Source organism: Mobula birostris, chromosome 6 (genome assembly GCF_030028105.1).
Source record: "Mobula birostris isolate sMobBir1 chromosome 6, sMobBir1.hap1, whole genome shotgun sequence".
In the NCBI taxonomy this organism is placed as follows: domain Eukaryota; kingdom Metazoa; phylum Chordata; class Chondrichthyes; order Myliobatiformes; family Myliobatidae; genus Mobula; species Mobula birostris.
This window is the reverse complement of record NC_092375.1, coordinates 68,889,901-68,902,597: the sequence shown is the minus strand read 5'-3', so window position 1 is coordinate 68,902,597 and position 12,697 is coordinate 68,889,901. Positions and strand designations below refer to the sequence as shown.

At 44.6% G+C, this 12,697-nt stretch overlaps 1 pseudogene; it reads left to right on the top strand.

Moving 5' to 3' along the window:
• The window catches only part of LOC140199812 (ADP-ribosylation factor-like protein 13B), a 72,925-nt pseudogene extending 71,305 nt beyond the window's left edge, over positions 1 to 1,620 (top strand).
• Positions 1,621 to 12,697: the final 11,077 nt, after the last annotated feature.

Genomic DNA, 12,697 nt, shown 5'->3' with positions numbered 1-12,697 from the left:
TATCCACAAGTTTACACCCTTTATCTGGTCTTTTTAATAGTAAGTCATACAGAAACAGTAGATATAGTTCTCCACACCATGCGCATCTCTCTTGCACAGATACATATGTTCCTGGGCGATTATATGATCTCTCTTCCATGGCTTCAATTAAGTAAAGGCCCCTGTAACATCCTTAAAAATTTTTAATAATATTTAACTAAATGAAGTCCTTAGTGATCTCAGTTTGAAAATTCATATGATGATTGCTCATAGGGCAGTTAATGCATTTTCATCGGAGAATAATTGATTGGCTGAGGTGTCAAAATATAAATTAACATGGTTTGTTGAGAAATGCACAGAGCAATGCAATAAAATTCTGTAACACAAGAGATTCTGCAGATGCTGGAAATACCTGCAGGTCAGACAGTGTCTGGAAATGAATAAACAGTTGACATTGAATCCTGATGAACTGTTTCAGCTCAAAACATTGACTGTTTATTCATTTCCATAAACACTATCCTGTAATGTCAGTAGGGCTAAATGTATAAAAGATATTTTGCTGATGGCGACCTACTCCCCACACAGAAGTTCAATGGCATGTTTTCGGACGAAATGGAATTGGCACAATTGCTTTGTAGTTTTGATTCTACTTAGAAAACTGTATTGTTTCTACAATTAACTTGGTGTATTTTCCATGTAACCTGTTTTGCAGATTTTTACACTAAGCCATTGCCACCAGTACCAACAAGTCAGAAATCAGACTCTGAGGCCGATGATGTCTGAAGGTCTCAGCGGTCTGAAGGTCGTGATTCTCTTTAAACAGAAAAAATTGTATGTATAGTCATGACATAAAAAAAAGTTGTTTTATGAAATCAGGAAAGACCTGTGGGACCTACCACTAAGAAGAAAAAGAATTGAATATTGCTCCAGAAATTGATCCTTTGTACTGAAAAACACTGGCATTTTAGCAATGCAAAAAATGACAGACTTTGAGGAAAGTTTTTTACAGATCTACTGAAAACTGGCAGAGTAAAATAGTTGCAACAAAAATCAGTTTTAATATATTACAAACCACTATGAAGTCTTCGGAGCTTAATGGAGATAGAAGAGACTGCAAATGCTGGAAATCGGGAGCAACACAAAGTTGGAGGAGCTCAATAAGTCAGGCAACGTCAATGAAGGGAAAATGTATACACACCTTTGAACTGTTGGGCTGCTTCTGGTTAAGCTCCAATAACTATTTTAAGATGTCATTAAAGTGGTTCATTCTCAGCAAACAGAAATCACATCTATGTTGATTATGGTCAAGTGAAGAATTGTTACAGTTGGAACTTGGGCTTCCCATTCTGAGATGGCGATATATGTTTTTCCAGAGAGCACTTTTTAATATAGGTATGTTGGTCGTCACTAAAGGTATATGTGCAATTTAAGCTTTATCTTCATAACTGAAGAGTCCATTTTACTCTGCAATCAAGAGTTTACAGAGACTACCTGAATACCTTTACACATCTGTCAAAGATGTCTTCAAGCACTTTAGTTTTCAAGCACTTTACATACCTTTCAAAATAAAGAGTCATTAAGTTTCAGAAAATACTAGTTTTTAAAAGGATTCCTGTTAAATTGCTTTGTATTATAAAGCACCATGAGTTTAAATTGTAAAATTGAAATTTCATTTGAATAAACTTTTTACTTTCAAAACTACTGTATTTAGAATCCAATGAGATGTTGAAAATACCCATGATTGTCACTTCAGTTTGAGAGTAATGAGATAGTTTGCTTGTGTTTTCTGAGAAAGAAGTTGTTAACATCACAACTACGATCAGCTCGACAGTATATATTATGTCATGAATTGTTTTTATTCCACTTTTCCAATATCCCTTTCTGTATGTATTTTTAAACTACATCAATCACAAAGCTATTTAACAGTTGTATATTCTCATACAGTAACTGAATCCTAATGGATTTTCTTCAATGAAACATTTAACATTCAAGCATTGTTTCATCAGTTAAAATGATCACAACAAATCCAAATATATTTCAGTGCAAGATAACATTTTTCAAATGCAGTTGGTGCTTAGTTAGATTTTGTACATCTCATAAAATTATAAATTTTGAAGTTTTCATGAATTTTGTTTTTCTGAAACCGTACAGTAGATGAGTCCCAACCCTTTAAATACTGTCTTCTCCCAATAATACAACCTGGTTCACCTGAAGACATTGTTTCATATTTAAAGTACAAATGTCAGCAACCATCAGGTATCTTGCTGAGTAGGGATGTTATATGTTATAAGCCTGAACATATTTTTGTTACATAAATACCTAGCTGATATGAATGAAGAATTGCAACATTGCAACTCAAACCAAAGCTGTTTTCCAAAATTCACACTTGAAATCCCATGGATAGTTCTCAAATAATTCCCTGTGCTCTGGCATTACTTGCTTTACCTTCCCCTCTCACTGATCCACATATTTGTCATGATCTAGGGCTAAATCTGTGACTTGTTTGTACAGAATACAACTAATACAGTGGCATGCAAAAGTTTGGGCACCCTGGTCAAAATTTCTGTTACTGTGAATAGCTAAATAGTAAAATGTCTTGTACTCAGAAACTGATGTCTGATATGTTAATATAATATATATTATATTATGTTATATAATATAAAATATATATTAATGACTTGGATGAGGGAATTAAATGCAGCATCTCCAAGTTTGCGGATGACGAAGCTGGGTGGCAGTGTTAGCTGTGAGGAGGATGCTAAGAGGATGCAGGGTGACTTGCATAGGTTGGGTGAGTGGGCAAATTCATGGCAGATGCAATTTAATGTGGATAAATGTGAAGTTATCCACTTTGGTGGCAAAAATAGGAGAACAGATTATTATCTGAATGGTGGCCGATTAGGAAAAGGGAAGGTGCAATGAGACCTGGGTGTCATTATACACCAGTCATTGAAAGTGGGCATGCAGGTACAGCAGGCGGTGAAAAAGGCGAATGGTATGCTGGCATTTATAGCGAGAGGATTCGAATACAGGAGCAGGGAGGTACTACTGCAGTTGTACAAGGCCTTGGTGAGACCACACCTGGAGTATTGTGTGCAGTTTTGGTCCCCTAATCTGAGGAAAGACATCCTTGCCATAGAGGGAGTACAAAGAAGGTTCACCAGATTGATTCCTGGGATGGCAGGACTTTCATATGAAGAAAGACTGGATGAACTGGGCTTGTACTCATTGGAATTTAGAAGATTGAGGGGGGATCTGATTGAAACGTATAAGATCCTAAAGGGATTGGACAGGCTAGATGCAGGAAGATTGTTCCCGATGTTGGAGAAGTCCAGAATGAGGGGCCACAGTTTGAGGATAGAGGGGAAGCCTTTTAGGACTGAGATTAGGAAAAACTTCTTCACACAGAGAGTGGTGAATCTGTGGAATTCTCTGCCACAGGAAACAGTTGAGGCCAGTTCATTGGCTATATTTAAGAGGGAGTTAGATATGGCCCTTGTGGCTACGGGGGTCAGGGGGTATGGAGGGAAGGCTGGGGCGGGGTTCTGAGTTGGATGATCAGCCATGATCATAATAAATGGCGGTGCAGGCTCAAAGGGCCGAATGGCCTACTCCTGCACCTATTTTCTATGTTTCTAATAGGTTATTAGTAACCTTCAGGGCTCAATTTCTTAATTGAAAATTTCATGATGTTTTTGAAATAAAAGAATTACTCTTAAAAGCGCTGGAGAGTGTTTTCTCTATATTTATAAGTTTGGAGACTGATGTCTTTTTGCCCTTAAAATGAATACTATTCAGAAAACATCTCTGAAGATCACTATCAAGTGTCCTGAATCAACTCCAAATTACATTCCCATTTCATCACTTACAAGATAATAGATTTTGCTGTTAGACAAAGGAGAATCAGTTGATGTTGTGTACTTGGATTTTCAGAAGGTGCCACAAATGAGGCTGCTTAACAAGGTACAAGCTCATAGTAGTACAGGGAAGATTCTAGCATGGATAAAGCAGTGGCTGACTGGCAGAAGGCAAAGATTGAGAATAAAGGGTGTCTTTTCTGACTGGCTGCCGGTGACTAGTGGTGTTTCACAGGGGTCTGTGATGGGACAGATTCTTTTTACGTTATATGTTAATAATTTGGATGATACAATTGAGGACTTTGCAAAGTTTGCAGACAATACAAAGATAGGTGGAGCAGCAGGTAGTTCTGAGGAAGTAGAGAGGCTACAGAAGGACTTGGATTTGGAGAATGGCCAAAGAAGTAGCAAATGGAATATAGTGTCAGGAAGTGTATGGTCATGCACTTTGGTAGAAGAAATGAAAGGTTTGACAATTTTCTAGAGAAGAAATACAAACACCTGAGGTGCAAAGGGACTTGTGCAAGATTCTCAAAAGATTAATTTGCAGGTAGAGTCTGGTAAGGATGTTAGCATTCATTTTAAGAGGGCTAGAATATAAAAACAAGGATGTAATATTGAGCCTTTATAAAACATTGATGAGGCCTCACTTGTAGTATTGTGAGCAGTTTTGAGCCCCTTATAGAAAGGATGTGCTGGAGCTGGAGAAGGTTCATGAAAATGATTCCAGGTTTGAGGGGGTTGTCATATAAGGAGTGTTGAATGGGTCTGTGCCTGTCTTCACTAGTATTGAGAAGAGTGAGGGGTGACCTCATTGAAACCAATCGAATGGTGAAAGGCCTTGATAGAGTGGATGTGGACAGAATGTTTCCTCTGGTGGGACAGTCTAAGACCAGAGGACACAGCCTTGGAATAAAGGGGTGTCTTTTTAGAACAGAAATGAGATTTCTTTAGCCAGAGAGTGGTGAATCTGTGGAATTCGTTGCCACAGGCAGCTGTGGAGGCCAAGTCTATATGTATACTTAAGGCAGAGGTTGATGGAATCTTGATTGGTCAGGGCATTAAGGGATATGTGGAGAAGGCAGGAGATTGGGGCTGAGAAGAAAAATGGATCAGCCATGAAATGACAGCAGACTTGATGGGCCAAATGGCGTAATTCTACTTCTATGTCTTAAGGGTTTATATCTGGACTGAGACTTATCATTGGCAATGCAGAAATACCACTGCTGTGGTAGCAGTTAACGTGGATAATGCTGTTCCTTGCACATAATTTAAAATATTTGCAGCTATCCTTGTATTCAAGACCTTGTTGTTCCTGTTATATCCTCTGATCCCTGATTGATTCCGTTACTTTTACAAGACATCCATGGGAGCATTAGTTGATGCATTTTAAGACAGTCACCCTTGTGATATGAAAGGAACGCCAGATAATACTGTTGAGGTTAAAATATTTATCCTGCGAAATCCTTCCAAGGTATGAAACTTTGTCCCTGTCCATGTTCTCATTAATGTGTGGGCCGCTTGGTAATTTAATTATTCATTAATTGTATACAAAAAATGTACATCACCCAATTGTACTCAATTGTTTACTGCAAGTGGGACATGTTGTTCACTTGATCCTGGACCGCTTCCCAGCACAATCATGAAGAAGGCATACCAATGGCTCCATGTTGTTAGGAGTTTGAAGAGACTTCGTATATCACCAAAGACTCTTGCAATCTCAATAGATCTGTAGTGGAAAGCTTGGTATGGATGCTCCAATGCACAGGATTGCAAGAGGCTATAGGCTCAGCCGCCTTTATCATGGGCACAGCCTGCCAACCGTAGAGGACATATTCAAGAGGCAATGCCTTAACAAGGTGGCACATCATCAAGGACCCTTGCTATCAGGTGTATGTCCTGTCGTTACTACCATAGAGGAGGAGAAACAGGACTTTGATTTAGGAGTGTGATTTAAATCACACAATGATTTAGGAGCAACTTATCCCATGCAAATGTTATGTCTTTCACTGTTCTGCTGCTGTAAAACACCAAATTTCATGTCATATAAGATGGTGTTACAGGGCAGATGGTGTTAAAGATGCAATGATTTCCCAAGAAGTACAATATCCCCACTGATCCTAGGGAATCCTTGCCTATTCACAAAGGACCATTTAGGATGGCGGCCCAAGTCCTTGCATCCATAAGATACAGTGGTCCAAGGTAAACTCTGCATCAACTGACCGCTAGCTTGTCAGCTCTCATTGGCCTCAACGGCAGAACGGAAGCAGAAACTAGTCATTCTCCGCGGTGAGGAGTTGTTTATCCTCAAATCCCCTACTCCCTCGTAATTTAAAAAACAGAACTGTTCGGGCGATCTGGAGAGGAGCAAGTGGTAAAATCCGGAGAGAGCTCCTGCGCTCCGGTGTCTTCAGTCCCTAGCTCTAACAGATGGGTGGGTTGTGACGACCCCGACCATGGCTCTGATGGGGAGAAACTGCACTTCATAGAATCAGGAAGGCAATCGGGGCGGTGCAAGGCGGGCGAACGGTCCGAGGGCGGGCAGTCAGGCTGTCCAGTTGGGGGCGCCCGAGGCCACGGCTCTGCAGGCGGTGTGAAGGGCTCCCGATTAGCTTCACTTCCTTGGCGGCTGGGTCGGACACGCGGCCTTGCATTCGGAACCCAGGCACAGGTACAGAGACAGGATAGACCGCTGACGAGGCTGGGCACAGGCCTGGTTGCTGAGATGCCAAGAGAGAACTGGGAGGGGGTGCTTTCTGGTGGAAAAGTTGGAGAGGGGAGGCCAGGGCTTTGGATTTCGGTGGTTGAATGGGAGGAATGTGTGGTTAGCGTAGAAGTTAGTTTTAATTTAAGAAACCAGAAATCCCAAGTTGAAAATCTGCAATTTACAAGTATACAGTAAATGGGAGGGTGCTTAAGTAAGGTTGATGAACAGAGAAAATTTGGGGATCAAGACCATAGTTTCCTGAAAGTCAAAATACTAGTTGATAAATGTCTGAGCAGGTAGTAATACTCCCTTTTTAAACCATTAAAATATTTAAAAATCTGCAGATGCTGGAAATACAAAACACACACAAAATGCTGGAGGAACTTAAAACCTCGGTTTACCACAACTTTATAAACAAATGCCAGACATCCCACCCTGCAAAAAATCATTTCAGGGAGGTAGCACCACCATTTCAGGGAGGTAGCACCCCCGCGCCCCCCCCCCCCCCGCAACCCCATATTCCTCCCCCCTCCCCTGTCGACCTCCAAGGGTGTATGTAATACTTTGTTTAGTGATTTTGTCTGATCTGTAAACCAAGTTGGGTATATGCAGAAAATGTGACATTAAAATATGTACTTATATTATCATGTTTATAAGCAAGTCTAGAGGGAGTTTGGCCTCATCACGTAGGACATCAATAGCGTAGCTCCTTAGCAGCCAGCCAGCTAGTTTAAATAACGTTAGCTATGCTAATAAACGAATGACACCTGTTAAACTCATCTCAACACGTCTTTTACATTTTAACCCACCATGGACAATAGAAAAGTCACTGTTGCAAACAGTGCAGCGAGCAGCACTGTCATTATTTTTGAGGTCGACTGTAAAGCCCCCCCACAAAGAAAACTGATAGGTCTACTCAGCAGGGGTCCCCAACATTTTTTGCCCCGCAGACCGGGCCGCGAGGAAACGATATGATTTGGCGATAGGAGTCAGCTGCACCTTTCCTCATTCCCTGTCACGCACACAGTTGAGCTTGAACACACGCGAGGTCATTACCCGCGCGTCATCCATGTCAGCGCGGGAAGGAGATCAACTCCCCGAGCTTGCAAATGACGGCGGGCTGAAAAGTATGTTTGACATAACATTTCTGCCGGCATTCTGGATCAAAGTCAAGGCTAAGTATCCTGAGATAGCCACAAAAGCACTGAAAACGTTGCTTCCATTTCCAACATATCTCTGCAATGAATGCAACGAAAACTAAATTGTGGAATAGACTGGACATGAGAACCCCCTTCGAGTATCGCTGTCTCCCATCACCCCTCGATAGGACCGTCTTGTTGCAGGGAAACAAGCCCAGGGCTCCCACTGATTCAGCGATATTGGTGTGTTGCAATGATTTTTATTTTCCTTGTATGAACATATAGTGCCGTGTGTTTAATATCCAAACATTACTTAAATTGTTATGATGCTATTGACTGTTCGTGTGTGCTAGAAAGTGGGTCGCCACATAACCACCCCCCCCCCCCCCCTCAGAACCGGCAATACTTCCCCAATGTCCACAGTCTGGATCGGCCTCTGTTTGGCAGGTCTGCTCCCGTGCCGCGGTGCCTGAGCCTGGACCGGCTGCGCCAAGTCCACATGGGCCGGTTTGAGTCGGTCCACTGTGAACACCACCTCTCTCCCCCCAGTGTCCAGCACGAACGTGGACCCGTTGTTCCTGATCACCTTAAACGGCCCTTCGTAGGGCCGCTGTAGCGGTGCCCGTTTGGACTTGATTGGAAGGCGGAATTCACTCAGGCGGGAGTAGAGCTGGTGGAGGTGAGACAGATGCTCTTGACGACTACTGCTGGCTATGATGATGTCGTCCAAATAGATGAATGCAAAGTCCAGGTCACGTCCCACCGCGTCCATTAGCCGCTAGAAAGTCTGTGCGGCATTCTTCAAGCCGAACGGCAGTCCGAGGAATTCAAAAAGTCCAAACGGGGTGATAAGTGCTGTTTTGGGGATGTCGTCCGGATGTACAGGGATTTGATGGTATCCCCGGAAGAGGTCTACCTTGGAAAAGATCCTTCCTCCGTGTAGGTTTACTGCGAAGTCTTGAATGTGCGGCACAGGGTAGCAGTTTGGCATTTTCGCCTGGTTCAGTCTGCGGTGGTCACCGCATGGTCTCCAGCCCTCCCCCCCCCGTTGCCTTGGGCACCATGTGCAGGGGGGAGGCCCACGGGCTGTCGGACTGTCATATGATCCCCAATTCCTCCACCTTCTTGAACTCCTCCTTCGCCAGTCGGAGCTTGGCCGGGGGAAGCCTTCGAGCACGGGCGTGGAGGGGTGGTCCCTGGGTCGGGATGTGGTGTTGTACTCTGTGTCTGGTCATGGCTGCCGTGAACTGCGGTGTAAGTACTGATGGGAAATCCGCCAGGACCCTGGTGAATTCATCGTTGGAGAGCGTGATGGAGTCCAGGTGTGGGGCTGGCAGCTGTGCTTCACCCAGGGAGAACGTTTGAAAAGTCTTGGCGTGGACTAATCGCTTCCCTTGCAGGTCGACCAGCAGGCTGTGGGGTCGCAGAAAATTCGCCCCCAAGAGTGGTTGGGCCACGGCGGCCAGTGTGAAGTCCCACGTGAACCAGCTGGAGCAGAACTGTAGTCGCACCGTGCGGGTGCCGTAGGTTGGTATTGTGCTGCCATTTGCGGCCCTCAGGGTGGGTCCCGGTTCTCTGTTGCGGGTGTCGTAACTCGTTGGAGGTAAAATGCTGATCTCTGCTCCGGTGTTGACCAAAAAGCGGCGTCCTGACTGCTTGTCCCAGACGTACAGGAGGCTGTCCTGATGGCCAGCCGCCGTAGCGATCAGCGGCGGCTGGCCCTGGCGTTTCCCGGGAATTTGCAGGGTGGTCTATAGCGGCGGGCCTCTGTGCCCCACCACTGGTGGTAGAAGCACCATTGTTCGCTGGGCTCTGCTGCCGGGCCTGGTCTGGTCTGTCGTTGGGCACGCGGCTTGGTGATGTGTGCGACGGATGCCCCTCTCTCCTTGGCAGTCCACAGCACATCTGCCCGGGCCGCCACCCCCCGGGGGTTGCTGAAATCTGTGTCGGCCAGCAGCAGGCATATGTCCTCGGGCAGTTGCTCTAGGAACGCCTGCTCAAACATGAGGCAGGGTTTGTGTCTTTCAGCCAGGGCCAGCATTTCGTTCATTAATGCCGACGGCGGCCTGTCTCCCAAACCATCCAGGTGCATTAAGTGGCGTGCTCATTCGCGCCGTGAGAGTCGGAAAGTCCTTATGAGCAGGGCTTTGAATGCTGTGTATTTGCCGTTCTCCGGGGGCGACTGTATAAATTCCTCAACGTGTGCAACAGTCTCTTGGTCCAGCGAGCTCAGCACGTAGTAGTAACGAGTGGACTCCGAGGTTATCTGCCAAATGTGGAATTGTGCTTCTGCCTGTTCAAACCACAGACGGGGTCCCAGTGGCCAAAAGCTTGGCAGTTTTAACGAAACTGCATGAACAGATGCGGCATCGGTCATCTCTGGTCCAAATATCGTTTGGGCCGTCGGGGTCACCAAATGTAGCGGTGTGCTACACACAGCGCTAGAATAACCACACGGAGTCGGTGAGTTGGAGGTGCGATAAAGAGATTTATTCAGACTTCGCGGCCTGCTTTAAAGCCTTCCCGTTCCCGCCCTCCCTGGGGCGGGTCTGCTGTGGGGAATGCATATTCCCAGACCCTTTCCGCGCACGGGATTTTCCCCCTGCTGGTGAAGGTGGCCTGGCGCCCTTTCTGGGGCGGGCCCTCTGCCTCCGCGCGCTGTTTCGTGGGCCGGTTCGTGTGTGCTAGAAAATGGGTCGCCACAATAAGTCAATTATTAGTCAATAGCATCATAACATTTTAAGTAACGTTTGGATATTAAACACACCGCATATTTTCCCCGTATGAACATATAAAATCAATGCAACACACCAATATCGCTGAATCAGTGGGAGCCCTGGGCTTGTTTCCCTGCAACAAGACGGTCCCATCGAAGAGTGATGGGAGACAGTGATACTCGAAGGGGATTCCTTGTGTCCAGTCTATTCCGCAATTTAGTTCTCATTGCATTCTTTGCAGAAAACTCCGCTTCGCAGCGATATGATGTTGGAAATGGAAGCAACGTTTTCAGTGCTTACATGGCTATCTCAGGATATTTAGCCTTGACTTTGATCCGGAATGCCGGCAGAGATGTTATGTCAAACATACTTTTCAGCCCACCGTCATTTGCAAGCTCGAGGAGTTGATCTCCTTCCCGCGCTGACATGGATGACGCGCGGGTAATGACCTCCCGTGCGTTCGAGCTCAACAGTGTGCGTGACAGGGAATGAGGAAAGGTGCAGCTGACTCCTATCGCCAAATGATATCGTTCCCTCACGGCCCGGTGGTTGGGGACCACTCTTAGCACGAAGAGAGACCAATCAGGATGCTCGCTCTCCTTCTCCCTCAAAAAAATCTATTACCGGGATATTGTTTATAATTTCCGGGCATCAGGGAGCCACTATCGATATGCGGGAGACTCCCGGAACTTCTGGGAGAGGTGGGATGTCTGAAATGCCATTATTAGTCTGTAAAAAAAATCCAGGCTAAACATTAGTATTAGACGCACAAGAATGTACTGTACTGGAATCTGGAGAACAAACGATCTGCCACGGGAACTCAACAGGTGGAGCAGTATCTGTTGGATGAAAGAAACTATCCATGTTGGCTTTATGCAGGATTTTGACCGGAAACATCGACAGTTCCTTCCACAGATGTTGATTCACCCTTTGAGTTCCAGCAAATTATTGTTACTATTAGACTCATAACTCAAAACCAGAAACTGAGATTTAAAATATGTTTCTAAAACTATGCTCATGAGACAAACTACAAACCCCATTTCCAGAAAAGTTGGGATATTTTCCAAAATGCAATAAAAACAAAAATCTGTGATATGTTAATTCACGTGAACCTTTACTTAACTGACAAAAGTACAAAGAAAAGATTTTCAATAGTTTTACTGACCAACTTAATTGTATTTTGTAAATATACACAAATTTAGAATTTGATGGCTGCAACACACTCAACAAAAGTTGGGACAGAGGCATGTTTACCATTGTGTTACATCACCTTTCCTTTTAATAACACTTCTTAATCGTTTTGGAACTGAGGATACTGTAGTAGATTTGCAATTGGAAATTTTGTCCATTCTTGCTTGATATAAGACTTCAGCTGCTCAACGGTCCGTGATCTCTGTTGTCTGATTCTCCTCTTCATGATGCACTATACATTTTCAATAGAAGATAGATCTGGACTGGCAGCAGGACAGTCAAGCACACGCACTCTGTGTCTACAAAGCCACGCTGTTGTAGTCCGTGCAGAATGTGGTCTGGCATTGTCCTGCTGAAATAAGCATGGACATCCCGGGAAGAGACGTCGCCTTGATGGCAACATATGTCTCTCTAAAATCCTAATATACACCTCAGAGTCAATGGTACCTTCACATACATACAACTCACCCATGCCATGGGCACTGATGCACCCCCATACCATCACAGATACTGGCTTTTGCACCTTTCGCTGATAACAATCTGGATGGTCATTTTCATCTTTGGCACGGAGAACTCGACACCCGTTTTTTCCGAACACTAGCTGAAATGTGGACTCATCTGACCACAGCACACAGTTCCACAGTCTTTCGGTCCATCTGAGATGAGCTCGGGCCCAGAGAACTCGCCAGCGTTTCTGCATAGAGTTGATGTATGGCTTCCTCCTTGCGTAATACAGTTTCAAGTTGCATTTCTGGATGTAGCAACGGAGTGTGTTGAGTGACAATGGTTTTCCAAAGTAGTCCCGAGCCAGGTGGCTATAATTGTCACAGTAGCATGACAGTTTCTTAGGCAGTGCCGCCTGAGGGCTCGAAGATCACACGCATTCGACAGTGGTTTCCGACCTTGCCCTTTGTGTTGAGAAATGTTCCTTTTAAACTGACTAACAATTCTCTCACGAATTTTGGCACAAAGTGGTGAGCCATGACCCATCCTTGCTTGCAAAGACTAAGCTTTTGATGAACGCTACTTTTATACCCAGTCATGATACCTCACCTGCTACCAATTAGTCTGCTGAATGTGGAGTCTTCTAAACCGGTGTTACTTGAA